The following is a 14498-nucleotide window of genomic DNA, read 5'->3' as shown; positions in this document are numbered from 1 at the left end:
GCATGAGTAGATGCAATTATTATGTCAATTAAAACTGTAAATGATCTTTTTAAACTTGGAATTTAAAAACTGTAAAATAAAGAGGCAGAAAAGAGCAAAAAAAAAAAAAAAAAAAAAAAAAATTGTAACATTTTATTAGCTAACTAATTTTCCATCACCCCATCATTTCCTACCCACACTGGAAGTTCTGTGACTGCAAGGGTAGAGTGTTTTGTTCATGAACAAACACTTTTTCAGAACCCTGCTTTCCACTCACCAAAGAGTCAGCTACATAATGACTTTAAGACAGATTGGTTCAATGACTGAACTAGGAATTTAGGTGATAGACTCTAGTGCTTCTTAGACTCTGGATTTAGACCTGAACTTCAGAAATTTCCTGTAGGTTGGCACAAGATCTCAGTGTTAATTATTATTTTGTATACTTGTAGAACTATGTTGCTTGCCAAAGTATAGGAAATCACTACCTCTTGACCTTCAAAGCATTTTGCCAAAGTAGGGTCTTTAGACATGTCTACTTCCCTACATTACATGCCAGTCCTCATATTTTATTTCAAAATCAATTTTATACTTATTTTCTGGGATGATAGTAGTGTTTAAAAGGAGAGTAGGACTAATCTTACTGTGGTGCATAATTTTGTTAATACTAAGAATAAAGATATTAGCTAGCCAATTTAGGTTGAACAGTCCTTGGAAATTTTAACAAAAGAAAAAAATGAGATGAAATATAGTATAGGTTATAATAACTATAAAGTGAAGCTCATGGGTCTCTATATAGACATTAGCTTTCTAATATGAAGCATTTAATAATATGTATCTTTAGTGCTTTCATAGAAATGTTTTTTCCTTAAGTGACAATTATTCTTATATTGATTGTCATCTCTATACAGTAATATACAGAAATAAAAATATTCACTATGGCAATAATAGACAGAGGTATTCATTTCCTCATGACCTGAAAAGGCATTATTTGGAGCTAAAAGTTTATTTGTCAGACATCCACAGCTCTGTGACAAGAATTCAATATATTTAATGAGTAGTTCGAAAGCAGACATTTCCCTGAGGAGCATAACAACCTCTGACTAGGATCATTCAGGTGCTAACATCATTAAATACGATGAGGACTAGAGGACAAATCAGTGTAATATTTATAATTTGTTTAAATACTCAATTTTAATAGAAAGAAGGACCATGTGAAATGAGAGAGGATCCATTAATAACCAAATCCTTGCTGTAGTGGGTGCCTAAGAGCAGTACGTGACTTCTTACACAGGCTTTTACTTTTTGACTAGGGGTAGTCTGCATTGATTAGAAAAATTGCTATGTGTTTTAAAAGAATAGGAAAAAAATGATACACATAAAATCAAGTCAACTGAGAAATAAAAGAGAAGAAGCAGTTCTGGGTTACACATGGCTGTAAAAACTAAAGTAACTGAAAGGAAATGTTTTCATCGTGAACTTTTATGTTTAACAAGCCCAGACACTCAGACCCATGTAAGTGATATTAAAGCCTTTTATGAAGGGATTATGTTTTGTATGATGAGTGTTTTAATATAAGTATAGTACACTGCATAAATTACAAGTACATTTAACTCACCGTAATTATGGAGAATTCAGGCAAAATTATTTTTCTCCTTTACTATCACACTGATATGGGGAAAAAAATTCTCCTTCTGGAACCTTCCAGCGATGTGTCACCGCTTCAATTATTTTTGGCAGTATATATTACGTCTCTGCCTCAGCTACCTTTTATATCGACAGTTGGTAGCACGAGCCTTTTAACGCACAAAGGGCAGCGGTGCCTCAGCCAATCTGTGATAAAAGGGAAAAAAATGAAATCACTATGGAAACTGCGAGAAGGATCTAAAAGCTCTCTTTAGAAAGTAAACGTCTGATGTTTGTGACTATGGGGGTATAAAATTCACAAATCACGACAACGCTATCATTCCTGATGTGTTGTCCACACAGCCTGACCTCTGCTCATTAAGTGTCCCGTGTCCAGGAATAGTGAGGATTCAACAGGAAGAGGACCTCCTTCGTGGTCTGCAGGGAGGACTCGGGGGCTGAGAGCACCGTGCAGGAATGAAAGAAGACACTCTTTGCTTAGAACGCTCGTTTTTCTTTTTCTTGCCTGTTTTTCTTCGCCTTTTGATGTATGTGACTTGGTGGAGTCCAGCACCCAGACTCACACTGTTCTGTCTTTTGTTTTGGTTTATTCATTGAGAAATAAAGTCTGGTACCCAAATTTAACTCAGGAAACTAAGTTTCCTCTCATTGCACATCAGACTTTGATCTTGTATTGGACCCCGCTAACCCTCTCCTCTCCATCCAAAGAAAAGTCACTCTCCTGGAGAAGGCATTCCCACTTTCCTCTCTTTTTTTTGTGTCCTGGGGTGGGGTGGGGGGTAAAATAACCTAATGGAACTGTGACCACCCAGCTCTAGGGACACTAATCTGACACTGGACAGCAGCAGACACCTGTGTCTTGAAGGAGTTTCTGAATAGAAGTCGGTGCTCAGAAGTTTGATGACTTTCATGAAGTAGCTGAATTGCTATTTAAATATGGCTTTTTTTAAAAATTGGATAATAGTTTGCCAGTGGAAGAGGAACCACGGGGCCAAGAGGACATGAAAAAGTTCTCAAAAACTGAAATTCTTCAACTTCAAGAATAGAATCTTAAATCAGAAGAAGATGGATATTCATGTAAGTAGACTCTGTTTTAGAATTGAACAGCTACTATGCTTATTTCTCCAATGTTTACAATTGATTATTATTTCATGAGTTCAATTCTCAAGCAATAGTAACTGCTGCTTTTTAAAAAGTTTAAGGCAATTTTACTACAGTGGGAATATATTGAAATGTCAGAAACTAATGTACATGGTAATTGATTGATTTCATATTGTCATGCTATATTTAGACAGTTATAAACATTGCTAATCTAATGTTTCAAGGTTCTTATGAACAATTAGTGATCACATATTAGCATCTCAAACACTCAAGAGTATCCCGACATGAGCCCTAAAATCCTAAAAGGATACTTAGGAAAAAAAGAAAGAACAAGACAGAACTTTTCCAGGAGGGAGGCTGCCCAAAGTCAGCAGCATCATCAGGGAGGGACACAGGGCTCTGTAAGCAACTTGCTTAAAATAGTTCGCTTACTATTGTACATCTTTTTCCACTAATGAGGAACCCGGCTGTTTATGTGGCCTTTCCAGTTTCCAAGGGTACTTTCTCTTACCTTTGAGGACTGTTAATGATCAAATGAGAGTGTGTTTGGGCACCCAAACAGGAATACAGACATACTTTCATTTGAAAATATTTAAATGCCTCATGCATACTGACTTCATTGATGCTTTTTGTGCATATAATGAAAGTCAATTATCTGTGGAGAAAACTTGACTGGGTGGAAGGAAATGAAATTGTTTTTTAAAGACTTCTTTAAACAGTAGTGGCTAGGGAAACGTCCAATAACATTTTGATTCAGATTGTAATGGCTTTTCCATGTTAATAAATGACACCTCATCCCGACTTTCAGCAAAAGATTTGGATGGGCAAAGATTTCATAGGGCAGAAACTTAAGCCTGGAGCTCTTCCTGTGAGGTTCTTCCTGTATCAGGACACCACCAGTTGCTGTAAATCTCTTTCTTGGAGAAGCCAGATTGGTCCTATTTCACTCAAATCTCTGACTATAGAATAATGGGTATCTATTAAGAAAAACTTCCAAAATTGGAATTCCTGAAGGAAATGTTTGTTCTAGACTGTTCTATTTCTTTAAAAAAAAAAAAAGGATTATGCAAAGATACAAAGTAAATGTAGCGAAATCTTTTCCATTTTTTTTTCTTCCCTTGACTAATCCCCTTGTGGGAGTTTCTTAACTTCTGTGAAACGCTTTTGTGTTGGATATCAACTCTCATCAGTCAGTTTCATGTTGACTTCTTATTCATTGTGCTGGAAGTCTGGGAGTACTTGGAAACACATTTACAGGAACACAGAACAACATATTGTTTCATTTACACATGTTACAATGCAAATGTTTCCTATTGCTGCCACTCAAAATATTAACATTCTCTCCCCTGTGTGTGTGTTCACTGACTTGACTTCCAGCAGCTACTTTAGAATAAGGAAGGCAGAGTGTGCTGCCATTATTTCAAAGCATCCTACTGCTTACTAACTGATGAATAAAAAATACCTCACAGGGCTTTTCTAAAGCCAAGTAGTTATCTCATTTAAACTGTATGGCAGGGAATAGATCAGCTAAATCACAAAGCAGATCAAATCGTGGGACAGTGAAAGAATAATGGGGGTGGGGTGGGAAATGTGTGATTTTGCTTCTTCTAGAACGACTGCGTGCTTTGGAGGGGGTCAGGTACCTCCTAATATTTTCCACTAAATTATCCATGACCTTTTAGAACAAAACTCCCTGAAACAGTATTTTTATCTGACAGTGAATTAAATGGAAACCCAGGAAACCAACCTATATTGCATCCTGGGACTGAAATCCTGCAATGCCTTGGTTTATATTTTATTACATGTTTTCTGAATAACATAGTTGGGTTTTTTATTTTATTTTTCCGTTTTCATTGTCATTTATGCCAATACTTCCCCCTTGTGTCTTGAAGGAATGTTCGCTTTCCTGACTATTGTTCACTAACTTTCAAGAGAGCAAAGTTCTGGGGAGTAGAAGTCACCAGGAGATCTTAGGACACTAAGTAGCCATGGTCTGAAGGGAGTCTCAGAATTTGTTCATTGCTTTAATGTTCTCTCTGTTACAAAAATCTCTACAATCCTGCCATTAATGTGCACCCATCAGAAATCACCATTCCTGACAAGTTTTTACTCCAAATCAGAATTTACTTTGTAATCTCAAATCAGCCAATGTAGATGAGACAGGGACTTTTAATTAGAATTTTAATATGTAATCTAAGCCATTTGTAGATTGTGCACAGAGGTGATTTTCTATGTATCTAATAGCTACATGGAGAACTTAGATAATGTTTAATTTGGTGGAGAGACTATTTTTACTTAACTGGAGTTGAGTTACTTCAAGCATTCCTGAAGAGTCCTTCAGAAGTCACAGCAGCATGGGGTTTATTGTGTGAATGAATAACTGAATCAGACTGTGGCATGTCCTGAGGGGGGGGAGATTATAAAAAATTGGAATATTCTCTAATATAGTAAATACATTATGTTTCCTTCCACATCTCTTCTGGCAAACTCCATTTTGGATCTCTCAGATCAAGCTATGTAGACACCAAGAGTTAATACTTAACATCAGAAGACCTAGAGTATCCCTGGCTGCTGTGGAGGGTAGGGCCCCACACTCTCCTGTGTTTAGATTTTACAAATCCAGCACATGGCAGTTTGTTTTTCCTTTCAAAAAACAGTTGGCACATCCTGTTGGACTCTTACTTGAAGTGACTTATTTGGCACCTTGGGGTGGCTGTGAAATATAAGCTTAGAGCTAACCTAATGGATTGTAGGTTGACACAGACATCCTAGTAGTAACTTTAAGGAAAAACAACAACACTAAGATCTTTCCCCAACTCCAAAGCATATAAAAATGTGTACCCGGCACAAATTCTGAAACCCATTGAAGCCCAGCAGACACACATATGTGCCTACACTCTCCATAGTATATTCTGTTTTGTGTTTCCCTGTGCATATGACTCCCATTAATACTGATAGCACTCTTCACCCGCACCCAGAACATGGTGCCCCCTGACTGTGCAAACTCTCCGTATTCAAAAATGTGAAGAGCTGAATATTTGAAACCAGTCTGGCACACCAAAGCTAGTTTTCGGAAGAGAACAGAAGAGGAACAGAAAGATCAAAAGGGGGAGGGTATAAAAGATAACGTCTGGATAGGGGCTGGGTAATGCTCTAATTAAACGCCCTTGCTCCTGCGTCTTCTCATGTGCTCAGGAGTGAGAGGCTACATGTCCCTTCTAAACTGCAGCCTTAGGGGCAGCACTAAGAGCTTGGAATAGGTGTCACCTCTGCTGAGATCCAGGGCTCTTCTGTAGGAGGTCCTATCGTCTACCTTCCTTGCTCTCATTGAATGGGCTTCTGCTATTTTGCTACTAAGATAGTCATAACAAAGTTGTTCATTGACCAAACCGAGAACACATTCTTTAAAATGGGCTTAAGGAAAAAAATCAGATTACGCACAGAGAAGAAATGAGCCACAAGATCGATCCTCTTGTTTTCTTCTTGGCTTACACGTTAACATTAGGTGTGTTAGTAAGAAAATGTTCATACTTTTTCTCTTGGCTCAGGTGAAGTCAGCTGGCATCCTGGGTCTAAGAGAAGTCCCCTGTGTAGAGAACCCAAGGTGGTCTTTTCAGATGTCACCAAGTTAAGCAATTTTCACTTCTGGGTTTCTAAAGCCTGTATTAACTGCTCAGAGTCCTAGTTAAATCAGCATGGCTCAACAAGGTTTCAAAATGCTGGAATTTAGGAGAAGAGCCACTATACTTTTTAGTGCCCCCTATCCCCATGTAGAGTTTTCTAAAACACCCTGATGTAATCTAGTTTGCTTTTAAAAAATAAATAAAGCAACCCCTAAGTGCTGGGAGAAGCTGTTCGGCAGCACATAGCTGTGTTCTACATGTCTCATTACCATTAACAGCCATGCATGACTAAATCTCCTTCTATTGCTCTGAGTATTTACCCTCTGGCTTTGTAAAGTGATGCCTGAGTGTGGATTTTACAAAGGAATTTCATAACCCTCTCTGCTCTCCACAGCGTACCTACTATTCCAGAATATGCACAGTTTTCCTTGGGGAAATTCTGGCAACAAGGAATGACGTTCATTGTAGGGAAAGTAGAGGGCTCCTAGTGAGTCTTTTCTTGTCTTAACTCGGTGACCAGCTACTTTTCTTTTATTCATTTTCTTCCCTATTTTCCATTATTGTCATATAACCAAGAGCAAAGCTTCCGTTTGCACCCTATGAAGGAAAACCACTCAATTAATACACACAGGTAAAAACTAGAACACAGTGTGGTCTGCTGAGGTCTAGGAGTTTAGAGAATCAAATGTCCTGTCTGGATCTTCAGGCCCACCAAGGAGAACGGGGAATAAGTGATTTTTCTCCGAGCTTCTGTAATTTTGCATGATTTAGGCATTGGTGAGGAACTGGAGATGAGAGATATTTGAGGGGACTCTTGAGAAAACAGTAGAGCTTATTAAAAAGGGGGGGAGAGGGGCACCAAAATGAGTCCAAACCCTAGGGAAACAGATTACTGGGGTTGGCTTTTATAGAGAATTCTTAAATGGGCTTTACCCCTGTGCTCAAGCCTGGGACCCTCTTGGTTTAGGGAACCCCATCTGTGCTGGGACATACATATCTACAGTCAGGATATTTGAAATAACCTTGATTTTCATCGTCCTTTTTGAATAGACAGCCCCGCTCATGTTACATGTCCAGGTTTTTCTCTTACACGCTGTCTTCTTCTCATCTAACCCTTCATTTCTTCCCAGAAAAAGAAGACATTTACCATCAAATGCAAATTTCAAGACTAGTAGCTAAAGTCCCTCTTTGTAAAAGATGCAGGTTTAGTCCCTGCCATGAGACGCGCCCCCCCCCCTTCCCCAGCCTCAGCCCCAGTTATTTCTCATGGGTGATGACAAGACCTGTGCTTCTCAGCAAAAGGCACTAGTAAAGAAGGAGTTAAAATGAAGGCAGGCTCGCTGGTTTGCTGAGATCTGTCACAGGCTGACTGGCTGGCTACATATCTGTCTCTGGAACAATAGGTACCTGTATTCTGCACGGGCTGCTGGGCAGCGCTAGCACTCTGGAGAAGGTCTGCCTCTGTCTGCGCCTTCCTGGTGAGAATCCCCAATGACAGCCCTACTTTTTAGAGGAGGGGAAAAAAAATAGCTGTCGACTGTGTTGATGAAGGACAAAGCTTTGATCATTTTTGTCCTGGTTTCACTTGGCTAGAGGTTTTAGGTTCCCAGTCTCAAGTCAGTAGTTGTGCTCGCTTGCTTTCTTTCTTAGTCTCTCTCTGTTGCCTTCTCTCTCTCTCTCTCTCTCTCTCTCTCTCTCTCTCTCTCTCTCTCTCTCTCCTCTCTCATTTTCTTTCTGCCACCCTTCCTCTCTCATTTCCCTGCGTAGGTTCAATGCAGGCAGATGAGTGTCCCAGCTGTAACTGAGGCACCGAGTAATCAACATATCGGAGGAGCCAGTTCCCGTGATGGCAAGAGGGGGAACCGGAGGAGGTGACCACAATGACAAGAACATTCTTCTAACAAGTTTTAGGTAAGAACACATTTATATGCAATTCTTGCATTTCTGTATCTTTATGACTGAGAAAGACATTTGTGATTGAAAAAGGAAGTCTCTATAGGGAAATGTATTTAAGAGGGCATCTTCTCTGCCGTCCCTTGCCTGGGGAACCTGTCTGTGTTCACACAGGGCTTTGTGTTACTAGAATCTTCAGAGGTGAGGTGTGAGCAGGGCTGGAGGAAGGGTGAGCTGCTTTTTATGTCTGTGTGGTGACATTTATCATGCTGTTTAAATCTATATCTGTAAAAAAAGAATTTCTGTTTGACAATAGTAACGTTTTGTGCAAGGGGGAGTCATATGTTTGTGCAGAATTCAAGCGATGTTCTTTCATTCTTAATTTGTAATTATTTTTACACTCAACTGTACTGAGGTCAGAGACTTTTAAAAATTAATGAGATTCCCTGTGGAGTTCAAATAGTAATATCTGTGCAAGCCTCCACAAAGAGCTAAGATTAGGTTGGTATATTTTTGCCATAGACTTGGCTGTCTTACTTTGAATACATGCCATTTGAAACATATGCAGGGTACAATAGTTTCTGGGAGCTGATGTGATTTGGAGACCAGCCCTTAATTTATTGTTTAGTGACTAGGAGACATCTAGTCTCAGTTAGGCTGCTGAAGATGAACGCTGTGTGTGGAGACATTCCTAAAACTTCATAGACATTATTGTCATGACAATAGAGGATGTCTTGGACTTTCGAGGAAATAGCAAATGATGAATGAGGCACCTGCTTAAAAAAAATCTGCAAATGTGTTTTTATTTTAAGTACCATGTAAAAGCTATGTAGGATCAAAGATTGCTGGTATGAACAAAGAGGCAAGGATCCACACAGGTGAAAATTCTTTGTCACAAAACGAGTCTAGAGCGTGGATTCGGGGCAGTAAGTGATTCTTTTATCTTCATTTTTGCGCCATAAAGGTAGTTCACTGGGTGAGTCCAGGCATTTTAAAAGGTGCCTAAGAACTTTCATTTCCCACAATTTAAAAACATTGTTTGTGTTCGTGGTGCAAGACACTGTTTATATGAGGGGCTCTGCAAAGCAGCATCTGGGTTAAAGATGTTTTCCTCCCCAGCTCCCCATTTACAAGATCCATTCAGGTCTTCCTGTGATATATTGTTATGTAAATACTGTTCGGCCAGGGAAAGCGGGGCTATGGAGATTCAATTTACTTTGAAAGTTGTTCATTATAGCAAGGATGAATGTTATTTATTTGATACGATTCAGAGGCTGGAAATGACTTTTTCATTGTGGTACCTTTTGTGATGGGTGCAGGGCGATCTAATCTTTTTAATTTTGGCTTTCACACCAGTGGAGATGAAAAGAGATCTGAACTCATTTATCGGTTGCTAGGTCCTTCTGGAAGCCCACGTTCTGCTTGTGGTTGCTATGGCCAGCCTGACCTCAATCTCTGTGGTTTGAAGGACTTAAGCAGTCTTTTTTTTTTTTTAATTGAGGAGCATGTACCTTGATTTATGTCCAAAACTGTAGCTGAAAGTCTTTGTCTGTGGGTGATATATGGTGCAGAACAATTCATCAGTTCTTACGAGTAAACACCGCTGTCCCACTAAAAATATGTTTTGTTCGGAGTTAATGGTATGGAACAAGGCATTCTCCGCAAACAGCTATCTTTTATTGTGTTGGGGCCGCGGAAACGCTGAGCAAAGTGCAGGAAATTGGCATCGGTCCTCGCGTCTATTAGCATTTCATTTGTGAGGCGCATGATGAGACGGTAGGTGGACCGAGGGAGGCAGGAAGGGTGCTTCGCTGTCCTCTCTTTCTCAACTGGGGCCGCCCTGGCGGGTAGCCGCACGCCAGGACCGACTAAGTCAGCGTTAGTTCCTCTGAGCCGGTGAGCGTCGCTTTGCCCAAGCGCTAAGGCACAACCCAGGCGGACGAGCTCGGTGCTAGGGATCTAGGGATCGGTACTGTAGGCTGGCTCTTTCCGGGAAAGTTGCTGGGTCCGGTATCGGCAATCCCCAGGAACGTAGTGTTTGTGTGCTACTGAATGGACCCGGGTCGCTTGCTTTCTAGACCCTTGTTAGAAAGGAGCCTGGGTGATTCAGGGGCTATGGAGAACGCAGCCCCGTTCAGCAGATGAGCCCGCGTACAGTCCTGCTCCCTTAAAAACTGCTAATTGACGGATGCTGCGGGCAACACACACAGCAAATAAGATGATGAGGAAGAAATGGGAATTAGGAAAGGCATGTATTGCCACTAGGACCTTCTCAAAGCGGCTTGGTAGGTTTGAGGTTTGGGTTTTTTTTTTTTTAAAGTAATATGTTAATGGTTTTTATTCTAAATCGGCCAGCACTGACTATCCTCCGGAAAATGGGATCCAGGAGAAGCGACGCCCTCCTCGAACTGAAAGGTAAAAGAAAAAAAAAAAATCAACGTTTTTTTCAAACATTGCATGTGCTTTTTGCTAGGAGCATTGGGAAAACTGCTTTCTAAATATGACTATTTAAATTCTGAATAGTTTTCTTTTAGCGTATTAGGCTTGAAGAGAACCAGTTGGAATTTTATTGTTAAGTCATTTGCAAAAGACTGCCTAGCTTTTGTTAACCAAGTGCAATCAGGTGCCTCCTATGTTTCTTTTCAACCTTGGGAATCCAGAGCTGTTGATAGCTTTGGTGTCCATCCTCATGGGGGTAGGGGTGGGGGTGTCAGTAAAAATAATCTTTACTTTGTGGAGATGTTATTGTTAGAACTAGCAAACTTCAGCCAGAGCTACAGCATGTCACAGCTCTCTTCTGGCTTGAAAATTCTTTACAGGGTCCTAGTTTTCCAAAGCCAGGGTAAATAAGATGCTTTTATTGTTTAATTGTTCAACTCCTAGCTGAGAATCTTTCAAAAGTTCTGTGCTGCCTTGCTGGAGTAATACATGGTGGCTTGAAATAATTTTGAAATAATTGATTTTTTTTTTCACAAATTTTTTTTTCAATTGCTCTATGTGTGCTTTGTGAGCCTCAGCTTTGCTGAGCTGAGCTCTGGCTCCCTTTGCTTGGGTTTCTGGCTTCAGGTCTTCTCGAAGGCAGCATTTTTCTGTGAGTCATTAATTTCAAAAGAAATATTTAATTGTAGGTATCTGAAGACAAATACATCCTGGTACGTATATAAGCGTATTGTTGTAATGTAAGATGTCAAAAATTTCACGTTGTGTTTTGCTTTGCTATTATTGCAGAGGATTTTAAGTGAATCCTGGATAGCACTCCATTTCCAGAAACGATTCAATTCACTCTAAAGAATCTGGGGAAAAGGCCTGTAATGACATTTTGATGACTTTCATTTTAAGGTGTAATAGTATTGAGTAAGATATTTTAATAGCGACTCTCTAATATCTCACTCCAAATGCTATGTTTTTATTGCTCATTCTAGCTTGCCATTTTCTGGTGCTATTAATGTTGGCTGGTAATTGTTTTCTTGTATGCAGGAATCATTTTATCCTTATGTAAAAGTTATTTCAGGAAAGTCTTACTGCCTTTATCTCAGCTCCACTCTTGAGATGAAACAGTATTTCCAGCTTGCATCTGCTTTTACTTGTCATATCCTAATGATTCTTAAAGGAAGGAGTTCTCAAGATGATAGCCCGTGGTTTAAAGAGCAGTCAGAAAATGACATGCAAGTCAGAGGAGACTGAGAAACAGAAGAAATGACTGATGTGTGCATGTTTTTAAAATTTTAAATTAGACTAAGAAATAATGTCCATAAATATGCAGACATGATATGTTTTTTATTAATAGGTAAATGCAGATATATCAGCTTAATGAGATTCCAGTTAATGTTACCAGGAACATCTTTGCACTTCAATTCTTTCGGGAGCTGTACACACAAGTAGAGTTAATCACGTAGCTTTTACAGAATAAAAGCCTTTGGGACCTGAAGTTGTGACACAGTGGATCAGTTTTCATGGAATTCAAATGAAATCCTTACATCAATTTTTCCTTTGCAAGTTACACAGAGTCAATTGCTTCTAAACTGCATTGTTCTAAATGCTAATTTGGAATTAAAAATACAATTTAACTTGATGTGAGTGAATATTTAAAGTCAGAATATAATCCTGCTGAATGAATACACCATTAGTTCCATTTTTTTCATCAAAATAAAATTAAACTCTCATATCTGATTAAATTATTCCATTCTTGTGATATATTTGAAAATATCTTGGCATCTGCTTTATTTTTGTAAATAATATTCTTTTTCAAACATCTTTGCTATAGTACAGCTGGGTACTAAGAGAGTATTTTTTCATTGCTGATTTTGTCTTTTGTCTTTTGCTGTATCATTATTCTTACCTGTCTTCTAGAAAGATGTATTGTCTTTGAGGCTATTTACCTAACCTATTTGTCAGACTTCAGGCTGAAAATTGGCCCCAAACTTGTCTCATTAGAGATTGTGTTTGAAATATCAAAAGGTCTGAGTTTGGTCTTGGAATATTGTTATTCAAAGGGTTCTTGGAATGCATTTTCCTGGCAGTAAGAAGTTCCTTGTGTCATTCCATTAAATATTTCCTTAAGCTACCTTAGTTTATTTTTTCCAAACAATATTCTCTAGTAAAATGGTTACAGAATGTTAACTGCCAGGGGATGGGCCTTCGGAGATAGCGAGTGAAGACATCATCCCAAGTAACTATTCTAGCAGGTTGGCAAGGATTCATGATAAAGTTTTATCTACAGGTTTGTATTGCATCATGTTCGTGAACCCACGACAGATTTTAATTTTCGTGGTCACCAATGATACTAGAATGGTTTAAGAAAATAAAAGTTATATTTAAAGCTTAATCGTCTGCGACTTACTAAAAAAGAAATGCTCAGACTTTGGAAAGCAAAGATTGTATTAATGGTGTTTCTAATCTGATTAAGTTATTCTTTTCTCCTGATCTATTTCTTGGGAGATGGCTTTATACATCTGTAACGACCTTGAGTCCTTCTAACATTGCTAGACTTTATGATTTTCTAATAATACTAGCAAACAGAACATTTTGCATCCTTAGTAATGTCTCTAAGTCACATATTGATGTCCTTGATGTTTCTTGACATTATTTAGCCATAGTACGTTTGTCATGTATAAATCCTTGAATTTCCCTCATTTTTCTGACAATTGAGTTCACAGTTCAAATGCAAATCCTGAAATAAATTACTAGGCTAGGAGTCTCCTTAGAGACAGAAAGATAAGGTCACATGTAGTGAATAGGAACATATGGCATAGAGTTAATCATCAAAATCTTAAAGATGTTAACATAGTTTCTTATAGACCTTTTGAAAAATACTGATTTTACAGGATGTATTTGAAGAATTCAATTTACTAGAAGTTTCAAACATGGAAATCAGACATACGTTTAAAAACACCCTTTCATAGTGGGTTTAGAAAGTGTTTGTGCCTTCCGTTAACATTCTTTACTGTTTATAGTGTGTTCACGTGTCACCAGTGATTAAGTAATCAACAATATCTGTTTTTCACTATTATAGGCACCTTAGTAGATGTACATATATCATCTTGGAACGTATTTCTCATGATGATGTTTTAAATGCTTTAAACATATCACACAAGCACATACACACACATAAACACACACACACACACACACACACACACACACACACACACACACACACACACCAGTTTAGAAGAAGTTTAGATAGGTCAGTCAGCACGCACCTCAGGAAGTCATCTTACTGATGTATATTTAAACATATTATCTAAATGTATCCTGTCTCTCCAAAGTTAAGATCTGCGACACAGTGTACACTAAAGAAGTTTCCCCTTCCTTTCCTCTTCCAATGTTTCTTACACTATGTTGAGACGTTAAATTATAATCTACTATTTAAAGAAATTCCAGTTCTGGTTATTAATGTCTAACACTTGTTCATTATATGCGGCTCTAAGCCCTTTTCTTTCACTATCTAATCTTCTTAATTACTTGTAAGAAAGATATCACCACATTCCTTTTGCAGATGAGGAAACAAAGGTTTTGAGAAGTTAGATAATCTCCCCCAATGTTATAGAACGCGTAAACAGCTATGATGACTTAAAGCCCAGGTTCTTCAGGTTCTATTAAATTTTCTGGTCATTCAACAAATATTATTGAGCCCTTGTAATGTCTTAGACTTGTTGAAGACACTCAAAATAAAGGTGTAGCTTTAAAACCCTTGGGCTCAGTTGCTCCAACCTCTGCCTATAGGGTAAGGGTACCTCATAGCCACCTTAACATAAT

General features: G+C 38.7%; 1 long non-coding RNA gene across 22 annotated transcripts in view; it reads left to right on the top strand.

Moving 5' to 3' along the window:
* The first annotated feature begins 2612 nt into the window (after positions 1-2612).
* Positions 2613-14498, top strand: part of LOC128119678 (uncharacterized) — a 98101-nt gene continuing 86215 nt past the window's right edge. For 11 of the 22 annotated variants that reach the window (XR_008221614.1, XR_008221615.1, XR_008221618.1 and 8 more), the window contains exons 1-3: positions 7694-7825; positions 8115-8258; positions 10596-10655. This is a non-coding gene — a long non-coding RNA (uncharacterized LOC128119678). The other 11 variants (XR_008221623.1, XR_008221622.1, XR_008221616.1 and 8 more) reach the window with 8 other exon arrangements.

Source organism: Peromyscus californicus, unplaced genomic scaffold (assembly GCF_007827085.1).
Source record: "Peromyscus californicus insignis strain IS unplaced genomic scaffold, ASM782708v3 Scaffold_24__1_contigs__length_46423439, whole genome shotgun sequence".
In the NCBI taxonomy this organism is placed as follows: domain Eukaryota; kingdom Metazoa; phylum Chordata; class Mammalia; order Rodentia; family Cricetidae; genus Peromyscus; species Peromyscus californicus.
The sequence above is the reverse complement of the archived record's forward strand: the minus strand, read 5'-3'. Positions and strand labels throughout refer to the sequence as shown.